This window comes from Pinus tabuliformis, chromosome Q (assembly GCF_031772625.1).
Source record: "Pinus tabuliformis cultivar Carrire ecotype Pingquan chromosome Q, CPIR1, whole genome shotgun sequence".
Taxonomy (NCBI): Eukaryota; Viridiplantae; Streptophyta; class Pinopsida; order Pinales; family Pinaceae; genus Pinus; species Pinus tabuliformis.
The window spans coordinates 497509050-497526637 of NC_142296.1; positions in this window are offsets into that span (position 1 = coordinate 497509050).

Below are 17588 nucleotides of genomic sequence, written 5' to 3' on the forward strand. Positions count from 1 at the left end.
ATTGTGCTGAATCCCATGAAGGAGAGCTCTACTTGAGATCATCTGGAATGAAGAAGATAGAGTTATTGACCCAAGTGTTCTCATTTCATTGGAACCAAGCCTGCATGAGGCAGTAATCTAGTCATTTTATGAAAAACAAGATGAGATCTTTGTTCAAGTAAGTGAAAAATCTTCTTTCGATAACTCAGTGGTAAATGATAATTTGATTGCCATGTCATATGAAGATGATCAACAATGTTTTCAAATTTCAGAAGATCAAGGAATAGAGGACTCTCAGTCAGGTTTTTCATGTTATTTCAAGAACACAATACTTACTTGAGAAAAAGGAAACAAAAAGTCTTATCTCCTTTGTCTGAAAATGAAACAGATCAACTCCTAAAAGGTCATATTACAGCCCAGGCTAATGCAGATCTACAGTGTGCACATGGTCAAGAAGGTGTTGGTGAAACTTTTTCTTATTTTGAAAATGATGACAGTCTTGAAATTAGAGTTATAGATCAATGAACAGATAACATTTTCTTTCATGAAGATGATCAGGCTATCATGTTTGATAATCTGGAATATTGTTCTCTGTTTAAGAATGACCTTGACCATGAAATTGAGAAATATGAGCGTGAGAGAGACAATATGCCAAAAAAATTTATGCTCGAGGAATTTACAGCTAACACTCAGATGGTAGAAGCTTATACTTCTCTATGCTTTCCTATCACTCGGCAATCAGTTGTTCTTTCAGATCAGAATGAAGGGAGTATTTATGTTTTTGCTTTTTGATCTCAAGCCAAGCTAGTGCTTCTGGACTTTCAAGATCCTTTCGACATTCTTTCGCAAGCACTAGAGAAGATGAATGTTGCCTAGTTCATTATCATAAGCCTTGGTTTCAGTTGTTATTGTGAGTTTCTTAAATGTACATCATTCTGCCTACTCGGGGAAAGTGAGAGCAAAATTTCAGTCTGTAGCCATCTGCTGGATTGGTTACATTGGAAGGCCCACTTCACATGATTGTACATATTTCATCAGTAGGTAGGTGGTTGTCATCATGATTTGAAGCCCTCAAATCTCGATGACTGTTGCCATTAAAAATCTTTGTAAGTACTAATTTCAGTTAAGTAAGTCTTGAGTCATTTTTGTTGTCACTTTCAAAGCAAGTGTGTACTATTTTCATTCTTTAGTTAGGGGCCCGAGGTGAAGGATATAAAACTGAGGTTTGATTTCAGTTTTGGTTTGGTTTGTTATAGTCAGGTCTTTCAGTCAATTTCAGTCTTGAAAATGAGTCAATTTTGAGTCACATTTTAGTCCTGAAATTGAGACATTGAGTCAAGAGTTTGGTTTTGATTTGTCAAAGTTATTGACTCCATAGCCCAATGGAAGAAGGCATTGCCTACTTTCCCAGAGATCTGTAGTTCTTGGCGCCTCCAAGGAGCTACCATCCCCATTGGAGCCAATGTTAGAGTCAGTATTTTCATCCCTCCGTCAGAGATCAAATCCTCTTGTTGCATTCCATATTAGGTGTCCCGCCCAGTCATTTTCATTCCAGTAGGCGCATAGATCATCTGACGGTAGTGGCATTCCTACAGTTTCCCTCATGTTATCTACCTTCTGGCTCATGTTTATTGATTAAGAAAGCATATACAGTCTTCCTTTTATCTTAAAGATTGCAAAGGTTATTTTTAGGGTTTCCTGGTCAATTAGGTCTAGGGTTTTATAAGGTTTTGTCAAAAAATGTGTCAGAGTGTTCAATAATTTCCAGCAGGTCATGAGGATGTTTCAAAATCAATAAAATTTATCATCAAGTGTTCAAAATGTATTTTTCCACAAAACTCTGTTTTGAGGAAAAAACAGAGTATTTAGCCTTTATTGTAAAAAATCATGAAAATTTTGTTTTTCTCATTGTAAATTTCTTCATCTGTGATCCTAGTTTCCTTCCTTAGCCCCAGAAGCTCCAACACCTACAAGACAAACAAAGCACAGGTCATTTAGTTCATCACAAAAGCTAAAAAGAAGTGAAAAAGTCCAAAAACAGAGTTTAAAGATAAAGTCAAATCCAAAACATTATGAAAGTGGGTTTCATGAGCCAAAATTTCAAAATCTCTTTGTTTATAAGCTATTCATTCATTGGATAAGTTCATTTGCAAAAGAGAAGAAAGATAGAGCAATTTTGGTGAGCAAGTGAGAAATTGGGTGAAAATCGTTGTAAGATTGCCAGCATGGCGCACTGGGCAGGAGGCGCGACGCATACAGCCGGCGCGGCGCACTGGGCCTCAGCACTTAGTTCATTTTTACAAGGGCGCGGTGCATTGGGCGTGCTGCGCAGCACACACAACCAAAGAGCCCGAAAAACTTCCAAACTCACTCTAATCGCCGAAAATTGCATCGATCGGTCTTCATACAAGTAGGTAGAGTCTTCAAAGCTGTTTTGCATCCATGTTTGATGATGGTTTGATGGTGTGTGTTTCATGGTGCTTGTGTAAAACAATCAAACCCTACCTTTTAAAATACCTCAAAGAAACTTGTTGCTAGGGTTTCAATTCACTGTTTTGTCACTAAGTTCACTCCCTCATCTCATTTGTCCCTTGTTTTCATTATTCCCTAAGTTCCCCTACCCCCCTAAGTTCATTAATTCCCTATCCTAAGTTCCCTTTCCCAAATTTCCAAATGTAAACCCCAAACCCTAATCCTATACAAAAACTCCCATAACATCCCATATTTCCCTAACTAAATCTATCCCATCAGTCCCAAATTTCCCACTATTTTTCCCTCCCCTTATACTCCCTCATTTCACTGTTTTCCCTTCGTGGCAGAGGTCAAGCACATCACCAAAAATAGTCCACCATAGTTTGACACATCAGCCCCTATTTCTCCAAGGCAATTTGTCTATCAGCAGCTATGGCATCTGATCCTTCATATGATTATGAAGAGGAAACCCAAAGTGACTCACCCACAAAGGGACATGCACCCAGGAGGCCTCATAGAGGTTGCAGACATATCAGAGAAGAACCAACTACTCTTGTCGAGTTACAGGCCTGCCCACTTGCCATCTCTTGTTTCCAACACCATTCATGTTATGAATTTTGTGAGAAGGTTGCTCATCTTCAGTTTCATCAGGAGTTGGCCCGCTTATTCGTGTTGCATTTACATGGTGATCAAGCCACTCTTGCTGGTGTTACTTTCACATTAACACCAGAAACCATTTCATTAGCAACCGGCATACCAAACATTGGAGAACCATGGAACAAGAGGCAGAAAATTGACCGGCAAAACTATGAACCGTACATCAAACCCAGCTTTTTGAGGCAGCTCAAGAGAGTGTTTCCTTTTCGGTTCCTCAAGGATGAGTATGCGCCTTTAATGAAACTCATCATGAAGTATTTCACCTATGAGGGACGGTTCTCCCGCTTGTATGCTTATCACATCAGGCTGTTGATGCATTTTACATGGGTATGCATGATGAACATTCCTTATTTCATATGCCGAAACATAGAGAAGATGACCACTCTTGTGCAGCACAAGACCCCTCAACAACAATTTAACAATGTTTATCATTTTGCTCTCATCAAGATTGTGGTTTTTCATCAGCTTGGTTTACAGGGCATCACTTGGGATGATTTCATCTCTCGTGAGTTTTTCAAAGTTCAATAGGGACCTTTAGAGGCTTTATATGAGACAGGTGGACCTTCTTATCAGCATGAGGGCCATGAGACCACTAGTGTGCCGGTGTTCATCACATATCATAGGGGTACTAGACGGTTGTTTGCAGTAGCAAAGCGAGTGTTATCTCCACCCGGGGTGGAAGGGGCCTTGCTTCCATCATCAGCACAATAGGTTCAGGACCGAGGCAAGAGGCCTCTATAGGAGGAAGGACCATCAGGTGAGCGGGAGACTGATTTCATCCTCATTGAGGGTGATGATACAGATATGAGCCCGCAAAGCACCAAACTTAGAGAAATCATTCAGGAGCAGTAGGCTGACATTGATGCCTTGTCTACTGACTTGGATAGAGCCCAATGGACTATATAGTACTTGGAGTAGAGGAATAAGCAGCTTGAAGATTAGCAGGTGGTTATGGAAATCCAAAACATTCGGCAAAACTGCCAAGCTGCCCGAAGGAGGAGGGTGGAGTTCACTTCATTGGAGAAAGAGATCAATGCAGATAGGGAGTCATGGCTTGAAAGAGCCAATATCCACTTGGAGAGGAAGCTGGAGAAGGCAATCAATGAGAAGAATATGCTTAGAAACTTGTCATGTCATTACTTGTCCCAGAACTTAGTGTGCTAAGCGAGAATCAGGCATTTAAAAGCAAAGTTGAAGAGAGCATCAAAAAGGAAAAAAGAGGATGAAGGACTTAAGATCTTAGCTAAGGCTTCCTTGGCCCATCATATCACTTGATAAAGAAGACCTAGCCCAAATTTCAAGAAATTTGGAGCAATTTTTGTATTTTGCAAATTTTTGGCACAAAAAAGGTTTTTTCTGCCCTATGCGCTGCGCCACGTGGCGCTCGCTTTTGCTAGAGGCCTCCAAATCTAAAAAAATCAGTATTTTTGAATTTTTCATGCAAAATTACACTTGTCTACGTATGGCCAAGGAATTTGGGCAGGTTTTGACCCTCACTGCCTCTATTTTGACACATAGGGAGCAGTGTTGGGATAATGAACTTTTGGTGGGGCAAATGGAGGTAAAATTGAAAATTTACATTTGGGTTGGAAAGTAGACAGGCAGACCTTTCCAACAAGAACACCTGTTTCTCATTTGGACATCGAGAAGGCCTCCAAAAGTGGGTCCAAACAGGCACTACACATAGAGGATCAGGGGCGGCGCATAGAGGAAAAATTGCCAGTTTGACCCAGTTTTGCTCAGTTTTTCTCCCAGCGTTGCCTAGTTTGACTTTTTCACTTTCCTAATGGAAAATTTGTGATGTAATTTGATGAAAATTAATGGATCATGATGTAAATATGCTAATTTTTCACTTGTAGAGGTAGATTCATTAGTTTAAAGGTTGTTTTAAACTGAATGAATCAGTTCCCTTGTTTCTAGAGGCATGCTATTCTGTTGCCTAGTTTCTAGTTCTCAGTTTAGAATTAGTTGGATCAGCTCCTAAACATGTGATCTCGACCCCTAGAGGCTAGGATGAGCTATGGTTTGTCTATATTATGTTGTTTTTGAGTCATTAGCATGGTTGGACTCTTGAGAAAGAAAAGAACTTCATTGTACACTCATATTTTCATTTTGGCTAAGGAATTGAGACCATGATTTGTAGCACTCTTTGGGATTCATGTGGCAATTTGTCTTGGTACATTGTTTCTCTTTGTAATTTTGAATTTGTTTATGTGATTGTATGCCATTATCTATCTTATTTCTTCTGAACTAAACAAACAAGAGTGTAAGTAGAATCCATTGAAAGTGCAGTGCTCTACTTGAAGTTTGCTTTTGTTATTTGATGTTTTTAGCTGTTTGGGAAGGATCCATGGTTTCTTTTGCCCTCTTCAACACCTCACCAGTCTAATCCCTCCATCTCATTCAGATTTTAGTGCCAAAATGATTGCCTACCTTTCCCCATTGAGATCTCTGCAGGACTGAGCCTCAATCCCCGCACCCAAAATCTATCTTTCCATCTGAGCCAGCGAAAACATGATTTTCTTCATTCAAATTCTCTTGTACTTATAACTAGCCTAAGATCAGTATTTCTATCAGTCATCTCAAGCCCTTATCGATCATTATTTGCTGAGGTTGACCCGGAGAGAGCCCTCTCCTGACCTGGTAGGGCTAGCTACCAGGCTAAGCATGGTTTGATGTTGGCCCTGGTTCCTACCTTTTCAGCCCGAGGTAAATCTAGGCTCTAACAATGAGGATACAAAGAGTAATACCTTCTTTAGCCAATTGATAAATCTCAAACAAAAGGGTTAAATGGCGGAGCATATTGAGGACTTCCAAAAATTGAATATAAGGGTAAATGATATTCTAGAAGAGCATAGTATTGATATCGTCATAGGGACTTTAAAGGATAACATCCAACATGAGACCTTTTGGAATCTAATTCATTAAATAAGGCATTCAGGTTGACAAGAAAATTTGAAAGAAAAATTATGGCAACAAGAAATCCTACCACTCACAACTATAAATATGGAAGTGTTGTTTCTCCTAACCTTCCACAACCTATAAGGTTGACACCACAAAAATTGGAATAAAAAAGAGCAAAAGGGATTTGTTACAGTTGTGATAACAACTACACTAAAGGTCATAAGTGTGCTTAGAAGAAATTAATTTACATATATTTTGAAGAGGAGGAAGAAAAGGAACAAGAAACGTCAAAATAAGAGGATATACATTTGGAACCAACCCTAGAGAAAGAAGAAATGTATCCAACCATATCTTTTAATGTGTTGGTAGGAATTACCACTCCTCAAACTCTCAAGATAGAAGGACATATCAAGAAGAAAAAGGTAATAATGTTGATTGATTCAGGAAGTACCCATAATTTTATTCATTGTAAGATAGACAAGGAATTTAATTTCTTCCTATCTCTAGCACCAGAGTGTCAAGTGATGGTTACAAATGGAGGAAACATACATTTCTCTGGAAAGTTCCATAATATCAAGCTATCCATTGGAGAATATCTATTGAATAGTCCAATTATTTCCATTCCAATGGGTGGTGCTGATGTTGTACTAGGAGTCCAATGGTTACAATCTTTGGGTATGATAGCTTTTAATTTTGAAGAACTTTTCTTGAATTTTTTTTGGGAAGGAAAGGAAGTTGAATTAAGGGGTATCACAGGGAAACCAAGAAAGATAATCAGCTCTAATGGAATGACAAAGCTTCTAAAGAAACAAAAACAAGGTGTAATTACAGAATTATGTTCACTAGAGGTTCAAACATTGAAATCATCTATTTCTCTAGATCTCCAAAACGTCTTGGACAATCATTCTAAGGTTCAAGTAGTGGAAGATCATATCACGCATCAACAACAAGTTCTCCAAAATGATAACCTCACTTTGGCGCATAATATAATGAAACAACATGCATATCAACATCACAGTGAAAGATTTTTTGATGTAGGTGTTTGGGTATTTTTATGGCTACAACCATACAAACAAATGTCCCTCAAGCAAGCTAATAACGATAATAATTTATCACCAAATTATTATGGTCCTTACAAGGTGTTAGAAAATATTGGTACTATGACATACAAATTGGAGCTTCCTGCATATTCCCGAGTGATCCCAATTTTCCATGTTTCATGCTTAAAGAAGGTTATAGGTGACAAGATCCTATCTCAACCAATATCATTAGAACTTGATGAGGAAGGAAAACTCCTATTGGAACCTCAAGAAGTCACGGAAATAAGAACTCAACAGCTACGAAAGCGATCAATTTTAGAGTATCTCATCAAGTGGAAGAACTTACCTGCTGAAGATTTCACATGGGAGGATGGAAATTTAATACAAAAGCATCCAGAACTAGTCACGCATTGAGGACAACACTTTTTTTAAGGAGAGGGGCATGTTAGGTCCCTACAATACTAGTGTATTCTCTCATTTTTATTGCCAGTGTAACCCCCTTATTGTTATTGTTCTGCCCATGTAGTCCCCATATTGTTATTATTGTGCCCCATAGAAGCTCATGATTGTTATTGTTGTGCCCTTACATTATTATTGTTATGTCAGCTCTGATTATATTGTGACCCCTTAGACTCCTATTTATAGAAAGGAGGTTTTGTCATTTGAATCATCCAGGAATTGTTCATCTGTGTAATGTAAAGGAGGTTTCCCCCTCAAAGAGGCCAATTTTGAAGTCATTGATCTATCTCTTATTTTATTTTGTGAGCTGGTTGCATAACATTTATTGAGGTCCACTATAGGCCCATAGTTATAGGCAAGGGCCTTCCACAAATCCTGTAGTACTCGGAGATACCTTTCCAACAAGGTATCGTACATGCCAAATGAAGATAATGTGAAAAAAGTTACGACCCTGGGAAGTTGACTGCCCAACTAACCCCAACAAGGCCCACAAACTCTTAGCGTTACATATCTTGAGGTTAGGATTTTGGTTGTTTAGGGTTTTCTCTTGTTGTTCAATATTACATATTCCCTTAAGCCTCACTGTAACATAGTTCAAAGGGATGTAACTGCCACATATCTTCTCAGAGATAAGCTACCATCACCCAATATTGGTTTATTTTCATTTTGTTTGCAAGCATATTTTAGTACTTTTATATTAATAAAATGAAGTGTTATTTCTATTGCATCTCTATATTATTGTTATATCTGTAATTTGACGCATTCCTATTTAAGTTCAGATTACAAGTATTCTAAGTGTGTGATCATGCTCAAGTTTTATCAAATTTCAATTTGGTCTCACTGATCCCACACAACCAAATATGGGAAACTTCCCAACTGATCAACCTTGCATCACTGAGCCTTCCTGAACTTTGCATTGTGCAGTCTCAGTCCCTAATCTTCAGCCTTACCTCTTGGCACTACACAATGTGTGGTCCCTTCCATCTACAACTATGCAGTGTGTAGTCTTAGTTTTCAATACAAACCCTTGAGCTCCAGAATTGTGCAATACCTGCCTTCAGTCAATCTCCTCTATGCATTACGTAATCTCAAGCATCAAGCCTCAGCCTTGATCCCTTGAACTGTGAAAATGTGCAATCCCTTGGCCTATGTCATTTCAAAACTCTGCAATGGGAAACCTCAAGCCTCAAGCCTCAAGCATGACCCCTTGAACCCCTCAACTCTGTAGTTATTTTTCCTTGGATTGCCTTTAAGTTTCAGTCCTAGCCCTTCACCCCCTGAGCTGCTCAACTGCACAATTCATTGAATTTGTCTCCCAGATTACCACCTAGTTCCAGCTCAGTTTATGGTTTCATGAATCACGTTAGATTGGGGGTTTATCAAATTGATGTCTTCTTGTCATGAGTGGATTTCATTTGCAGGTATTCTATCATGTTATTATAGGATGACGATGAAGGAGACCCTATTAGAAGACACATTTGAAACTACGAAAAAAAAATAATTAATCAAGAGAGACAAATGGACACCGGATTGCAACAATAACTAAAGATCAAGATCACATTAGAGACTCCTTATCTTCAAACCATGTGGAGGAGGAAGAAGAAGAGAAGGTTCCATCTCTCAAGAAGAGAAAAAGAAATAAATAGAAAAGAGTGACTTGACATTACCATGCCGTCATTTTCATGTCATGTCATGTAATGAATCATCGTGTCCCACATCATTTTTTGGATTATGTAAATTCAATGTTAAAGAAATGTAATGTAAAGTGGAAGTCCAAGAGTCATCCATGTAATGTGAAAAGTCATGTAGGAAGTTGAAAGGTCATACAAAAGTCAAACATGCATGAGGGTAGACCAAGAGTCACAAGGGACGTGAATGATCACTCCACTTTTTATATATACACCCTCATCGCTCATGTAAAGGAATTTTTACCTTGGATCCTCCTACTAGGCATTACATAGGAAGAGAGTTCTTTTGAAGGAGCAAGTGGTTTCTCTAATGATCTAATATTGGAGCTAATGGTGTTCACTATCTTGATGTATCTTGGAACTTTTGCTTAATTGTGAAGCTCTCTAAGCCAATACACTTTCATGCATATGTCGTAAATATTGTAAGAATATTCTTTGAATGTTTGTGATGCATGTTTTTTTCATCTATACTAAGGAAATTGAACTATTTCGATGGATATGGTACTTATCTTGTTAAAGGTGTGTTGTACGTGTTTTAACAAGCGTTGCTACTATGTGAACTATTTTGGTAGTTTTTCAATGATTCATTCATATGTATATGCTTGTGTGTATTTACTAGGCTAGTACTATTACTTGTATTTTAAAGGCTCACTTTTCTCCCCCCTTTCGATAGAAGAACCTTGATACATTCTACAAATGAACACTCCACAAGGCATACTCAATTGTTCATCTGAAGTACCTGTGCATTACTTGCTTGTGCTGAAAAGACAAGGAAAATTTGTAAGAACATATGTCTATTGGTATTATTTCCAGAAGGGTGCCCAAACCAAATGGTGTGAAGTCCAATTGGGACTTTTCATTGGGAAGACCGCCTTAGTTGAGGGATTTTCAGCACTATCAGCACATCGCTAGCCTACCCACTATTATGTCCCTTTCTCTTTCTATTGATTGTCATAATTTAGATTACTTTTCCCCTTTACTACCCCCTCTTCCCATAATAAGTATCATTCTCATCCATTTTATGAATATACATTCATTTTGGTGTCCCCTCCCTCCCCCCTCCTTTGATCACTTCTCTCCTAGAGCCCTTGACTTTGGCCCCTTCCTTTGACTCTACTCCTATCCCTATAAACCTATCCTCACTTCCTCTTTCCCTTCCTTGGCATCTCCTGCCTCAGAAGGTAACCCCTCCACTAAGGTTCTCAACCCTCTTATTCAACTGACTCCCTTAATTGGACTAGAGTTTTAGAGAAAGTTTAAAAATGTATGGCTTATGAAATGCACAAAAATTCTCATAATAAACCTCTTTTCTGAGAATTACAAAATGCAAAATGCTTTACTAATCCTTAATGACATCTTAATTTAATATCTCAATTACTTGCTAAGGATTATTGGAATCTGTTTGACCACCATCACCCAGACCTGTCAAGGGGCGTAAGTTTTGTACAAGTTACAAAATTCCCAAGAGAATTGACAACTTCTCTTTGAGCCGAGACAATTGTATCTTAAGCTCCTCTTGTCGTTCGAGAATCGGGTCTAGTTTGGAATGAAGCTTTTCACTGCAAAAATTCCTTGCTCTTGAAATCGCCTCCATTTTTGCATCCACCTTAGGGATATTTCCACCAATCACAGCGTTTGACACTAAAAATAGGAAGTGTGAACGAAGTTTTGATTGACGTGGTCATTGATTTTATAAGTCTAATCACCCTCACAATTATCATAGTGGATTAACTCATCTAATCACTTCAAAGCATATTTGTATTAATGGTTAGTATGGCACATTTAATCCACATAGGTGATTGGACATCCCAATGTAATTAATTGCCAATGATTGCTCCAATACTCCATTTCCCAAACAAATGAACCTGACCTTCATTTTTGTTACTTCACAATGAAGAAACATCCCCAATGGGAGTTGAATGATGTACTCGGATTTGAAAATTGAGATTGATCCTTGCTTAAGTATATTCTTAATGTTAACTTAAATTTGATTGAGTATACATGGATTTTACAAAGTTTGTATGAAATCGATTTAAAAACAAAAAAACAAAAAAAACTAAGCAATATTATGAATCCCATGTTAAAACCTTGTGTTATGTTTCAAATTTAAACAAATTATTGTTTAAAAACGAAGAAATGCAATCCTTGGATTAGATGATGGTTTTCGATTTAGATACTTTAGAATCATCGGGCCAATATGATCAAACAGTTAAAACGTTTTCAATCCAATCGTAAACGTTTCCTTCGGATTTGGAAAAGCACAAAAGTTAGTCCATGTTGTTTGATTTGTTATGATTGCAAAATTGACATTTCTCCAATCTAGTGATCATAAAACATGTTGGATTTCTACTTGCATGAAAATTAAAGGAACCTTTGTCATCTGATGAGATCTGATAGTCAAGGATGTTTGGATCCAACGATCGTTATGTCATATCATATGACAACATATAGGGGCATTAATGAGCCTCTTGTGATTCAATAAAATCTATCAGCTAAGCTGCAATGAGATTAAAGGTATTTACATTCTCTCAGAAATTAATCAATGTGGCAGTTAAGCCAGGAAATTGGTCTGATGCATCTAATGGCAAAAATGATTCCCATCTAACTAATGAAATTTAAATGAAAGTATTTCACATTAATTCATCACCTAACCTAATAATTTTAGGTTGATTTAACATACTATAAAAGTGATATACAATACGCCAACCTTTATTAACTAAATTCATGAGCTTAAACCCTTATTTTCATCTTTAAAGTTGATTATTGCAACACAATTTTTGCATGCACCTCACACAATTTCAAGAAAAGGGTAAATACAAATTGAGTGACGTCTAAAGGAAACAGTAAGTCTTCAAGACTTATTACTACATTCAAATATTTATCTTTAATAGTGTTAGAAATCTTACAGAGTAGAAATGGTCATCAAAAACTCAGTTAAAGTTTTTGTTAATATACTAGCTCAAATTCAGTACCCACATAGAGAATGTTGATATACATACCCTTAGAACTAAGTTATAACCTAGCATTGAGAATTTTAGATCACACACCTACTTGTTGAAAACTATATTACTCTAAGTAGTGTTACGAGATTTACAATTTGACCCCAATACAATCTTGCTTTTTTCTGAACAATTTGAGAAATATACGATAAATATTATTTGTCTTGCAAATGGGCACGTCTTCTAAGAAATATTTGAAGAAGCTATAGAAAAATGTTGAAATTACCCATATCTGGAAAGAATATTATTGACAAAGAATTAATTGAGGAGTTCATTATGCAGGCCAAAGACAAAAATTAAATTTCCTATGAGGTTTGCTTGAAAAACCCAGTCAGATATCAAAGGTAGAGTTTCTAGGTCAACTAACTTACTTAAACCAATATTTCCTACTGTGATTTCACTTATGGTTGTTATTTTGGTTGTCTTGATGATTCCAAGATGGATGATGCCATATTTATGTTCTTAAGAAAATAATGGTAAGCCCTAGGGAGGGTCAGAATTAATTTTCTATGGTACTTAGATCAAAGTATTTATTTAGATGTTGTTGAGAAAAATGTTGAGGGGGAGCGAATTAGTGTTTTAACTTTCACAATTATGATTTTCCTTTTCAAATAGTACACGCTACTTTACTGAAACCAACCAGCGTATGTCTGTGACTATAAAGAATGAAACCAACGTATATGTAATAAACAACTAATTCATAGTATTAAATCAGAGAGTGATGCATTAAATAGTAAACAGATGCAGTAAGACCAAAATAAATCAAAACACATAAGAAGCACATGAACACCAGGATTTTCAGGTGGAAACCCAATGTGGGAAAAAACCACCACTGTTATCGTCTTAGCCTTCAATATTATTATAATAAAAAGTGTTTACAAATATTCTACTTATAGAGTTGACACTTTTGTGATCCATAACATGTCTGTGAGAATAATTTTGGCAAAATCACATAGAAAATGATTTGTCGACGCGTTTCGAACCAACTTGTCCTGACAATGAACCACACTGGTTAGTTCGAAACGTGTCTGCAAATGATTTTCTAGACTCTCACAAACAAATATTGTACTTGTGTATACTTTTCCAGTACAAAGACATATTCCTAATGAAGGCTACAACCTTCTCTCATTTTCCAGCTTCTACTGTGTTATAACAGATACAACACCCTCCAAAATTTATCCTTAGCTTCAGTTATTTTCTTTCAGAATGACAGCCTGTCCATCAAATCTTGTTGCATTCCCCTCACTGGTTGTTTCACCGAACTTGGTCCAGCTGCAAGATGAGTAGCCCCCTCAAGATATTGAACAATTTTGGAGGGCAACCAACCTTCCCTCATTGTGCAATTCTATCTGGAAGCCTGCTCGGCTCCAGAATTATGCAAATCTTCCTATCGTTGTTCACTAAGAAAATTGTGCAATTCCTCCCAACAGGGCTACTCAGGCTATAAATTGCGCAATCCCTTTGGGAATCCACCCCAGCTCCCTCCTATTGAAAATAGAAACAAGAAATGATAAAATAACATTAAGGATATTCTAATTTTAATTTGTCCTTGAATTAAAATTGAGAATTAAAATTCAAATTTAGTCTGACCAGCTGCTTGAAAAATAATTAATTAGTTAATCTTGGATTAATTAGTTGGAGAAATTCAAGCTATCATTCTTTGTGAAGTCATGAAACAGTTATCCCTTAAATTAAGGATATTATCCCTTAATTAAGGAGATAAGGATTAGTTATATTTGTGTTGTAATTAGTTAGCTCAGTTTACTGAGTTAAGTCCAGTTAAATTAGTTCCAAACTGTTTGAGGAACTAATTGTGAGTTCAGTCAATTAATGCATGCATGCATCCAACTAGTGTAATCCAGATAACTGAAGATTCTCTCATCAGTAACTCATGCATGTCTATTCAGAGAAAGACCTAGTTGAGCTAAATGTCAAGGGCAGGTTACTATTAGTTGCATGAGTTTTCCTATAAAGGAAACTCATACATGCAGAAGGAATAAGGTTCCTTGAGTATTGCACAGTTTTACAAGGTGTGAGATCACTGTGAGTGATCAATGTTACACTTGGTAACAGTAGGATCACCCAAGTGAAACAGCGCAAGGAAATGGGAGACTTGGCGGGCAAAGGAGAAGGCATATGAGTTGTTTATTCTGTCTATGAGCAACAGTGAGGGATTGTACTGAGAGCTGGATAGTTGTGAGAGCTAAAGCTTTGTGTAATCCTGAGATATTTCCACTTGTATGATAATACAGATAGAGGGGGTTTTAGCTAAGACTTTCCCCGTAGTATTTTTTTTGTTTCATGTGTATTGATTCTTCTTCTTATGGTTATATGTGTTCAACTCTGATTCAGCTTGATCTTTAAGCTTCCGCAAGTTTTATTGTAGAAGTAGATTAAAGTATTTTTCTTTAGTTATATTGCATTATCAAGTTAATATACAGTGAGAATTTATACATGGTACCAGAGCCTAGTTTATCGGAGTTGTGAACAATATATGAAGAAGAGAATTTGAAGTAAAAAAAAACAAAACAAAACAAAATTTGGGCCGTGAGTTTGAAGAGCATATTTGAAAATTATTGTGCAAAATTTTCAGAAAAAATAGCATATCTGGATTCCTTGCGAAAAAATACCCAAATTCAAAAAAGAATCGACTGAATCAGAGTTCGGATGAGGGAGATATCGCTAATTTAAAATCAGCTCTTTTTCTAAAAAAATTCGTGACGGCGGGAAAGATGAAACAAATTGGTGTTAAGCCTTGAGGAGAAACGCATATGTTAGAAACTTGGTGGTTGAGAGGGAGAGTAAATTACCTCTCAACATGCAGCCCCAGAAGAAGTCTCAGACAATTGTGGAGGAGTCACAATTGGAGATGCTAAGAGGAGACTGAGTGGAGGCATCCACTCATTCAGAGACCTCTAGTAGGGGGAAATTTTGAGCCAAGTCAATAGAGGGATCACATGCAGCCATACCTCCAGGTGTCAGGTGGAGCAATGTGAAGTGATAGTCTCCAGAAGGCTGAAATTGGGCAGGGTTCATTGAGAGGTTTTATCTCATGGATCACACCTTGCTATAGGAGCCCAAAGTACATAGTAGCAGGAGGAATCACTGGGATTGATGCAGTCAAAGATAAAAGTGATAGAGGCTAGAGCATTCAGATATTGAAGACCGCAAAGAAGGATTGACAACAGTGCAGAAAGGCTTAGTTAGCAAAAGCACAATGTTTTCAGTCGGCAGAGACAATAGCAATCAGAAACTTTGATGACAGATGCATCATTCTGATTCCGGTTGGATGTTTTTTTGTTTCTGGAGTTGCTAGAGAAACAACACTAGAGAGAAGCATTGCATGCAAAAAATTCCAAAGGTTCAGGATCGGGATTGAGTTGAATTCCTTTATTGTCGAGAGGGAGTGCTGAAAATAGCAACAAGAAATGCTAAAAATAGAAATGTTAAAAATAGCATTCAAGATATTCCAATTTTCATTTGTCCTTGAATTAAAATTCGAATTTAGTCTCACCATCTACTTGAAAAATAATTAATTAATTCATCTTCGATTAATTAGTCAGAGAAATTCAAGCTAGAAGTCTTTGTGAAGTCATGCAACAATTATCCCTTAAATTAAGGAGATTATCCGTTAATTAAGGAGACAAGGATGAGTTATATTTGAGTTGTAATTAGTTAGCTCAGTTTATTGAGTTAAGTCTATTTAAATTAGTTCCAAACTGTTTGAGGAACTAATTGTGAGTTCAGTCAGTTAATGCATGCATGCATCCAACTAGTGTACTCCAGATAACTGAAGATTCTTTCATTAGTAACTCATGCATGTCTATTCAAAGAAAGACCCAGTTGAGTTAAATGTCAAGGACATGTTACTATCAGTTGAATGAGTTTTCATATAAAGGAAACTCATCGATGCAGAAGGAATAAGGTTCCTTGAGGATTGCACAGTTTTACAGGGTGTGAGATCAGTGTGAGTGATCAGTGTTACACTTGGTAACAGTAGGATCACCCAAGAGAAATAGCACAAGGAAATAGGAGGCTTGGAGGGTGAGGAGAAGGCACATGAGTTGTCTATTATGTCTATGAGTAGCAGTGATGGATTGTACTGAGAGCTGGATAGCTGTGAGAGCTCAAGCTTTGTGTAATCCTGAGATATTTCCACTTGTATGATAATACAGATAGTGGGGTTTTTAGTTGAGGCTTTCCCCAAAGTATTTTCTGTGTTTCATGTGTATTGATTCTTCTTCTTATGGTTATGTGTGTTTAGCTTTGATTTAGCTCGATCTTTAAGCTTCCTCAAGTTTGATTGTAGAAGTAGATTAAAGTATTTTGCTTTAGTTATATTGCATTATCAAGTTAATCTACAGTGAGAATTTCTACACCTCCCAGAAATGTGCATTTTTCCCCCCCAGTTGAGTATACTGTTGCATGTGCAGTTGAGTTAACTGGTTCCCTTTAGGATGAAGCAAAACTATTTTGCATGCAAGGGCTACTCCTCCAAAGGCAGCATGTAAAGGCATCCCTTGTTTCAGAGATCTATTTTTAGCAGGTGGAGGTTGCATGCAAGGATCATCTCAGAAACCTCCCGCAAAGTGTCACTTTTCCTAGATTTGTTGCATGCACGTCACAACCTTAATATTATCAAAACTCATCAATTGGACATTGCAGAGCTCATTCCTTACATCGACCTTGCAGCTCTGGAATCCCACATTTCATCTAGGAGTCGTTGGCACATTCATCTTAGTTGTCTTGGGGTAAATCCGCTGCTCATGACTTGCATTGCATTTCTGGTGCTTTTTGCATTTCGCTTCATATGAATGATGTCTTCTTGATTTCAGTGAGTGCTTGCTGACATTTGCATGAATACTAGCTTGTACTAGCACCGTTTTAGTTTTTGTTTGCATCTCACTACTATCGCATGCATGATACTGTTTTGCATGAACAGTCATCGTTGCGGCAACTCGCTTTACACACATGCATGCTTTCAAATTTTTTGAATCCTGCACTTGTTGTTTGCATGAATGATCATTCACTCTTGTTTGCACTCATCTCACCATGCATTCAGACTTCTCATATTTTCAATCGCTCGTCAGCTGAACTGGGCTACCTTATCCCGGACTGTGACTTTCCCGACTAGCACCGTGCATTTCTAAAAGCGAAGGCTCTTCCTTCCCTCCATAAATTGTAGAAGTCTAGCTAGGCACTGACCTCCAGGCTTGCATTGCGCAATTCTAGGAGGCAGTGTCCTGTTGGCCCCAGAAACTGCGCAATGCAATTTGTTGGTTGCATGTCACTGCTGACAAAAATTGAGCATTGTGCAGTTTTGGTTCTTTGCAGGCCAACTTGGACTATGCATTGCGCAGTTCCAATATTCAGTTAGCCTCCTAATAACT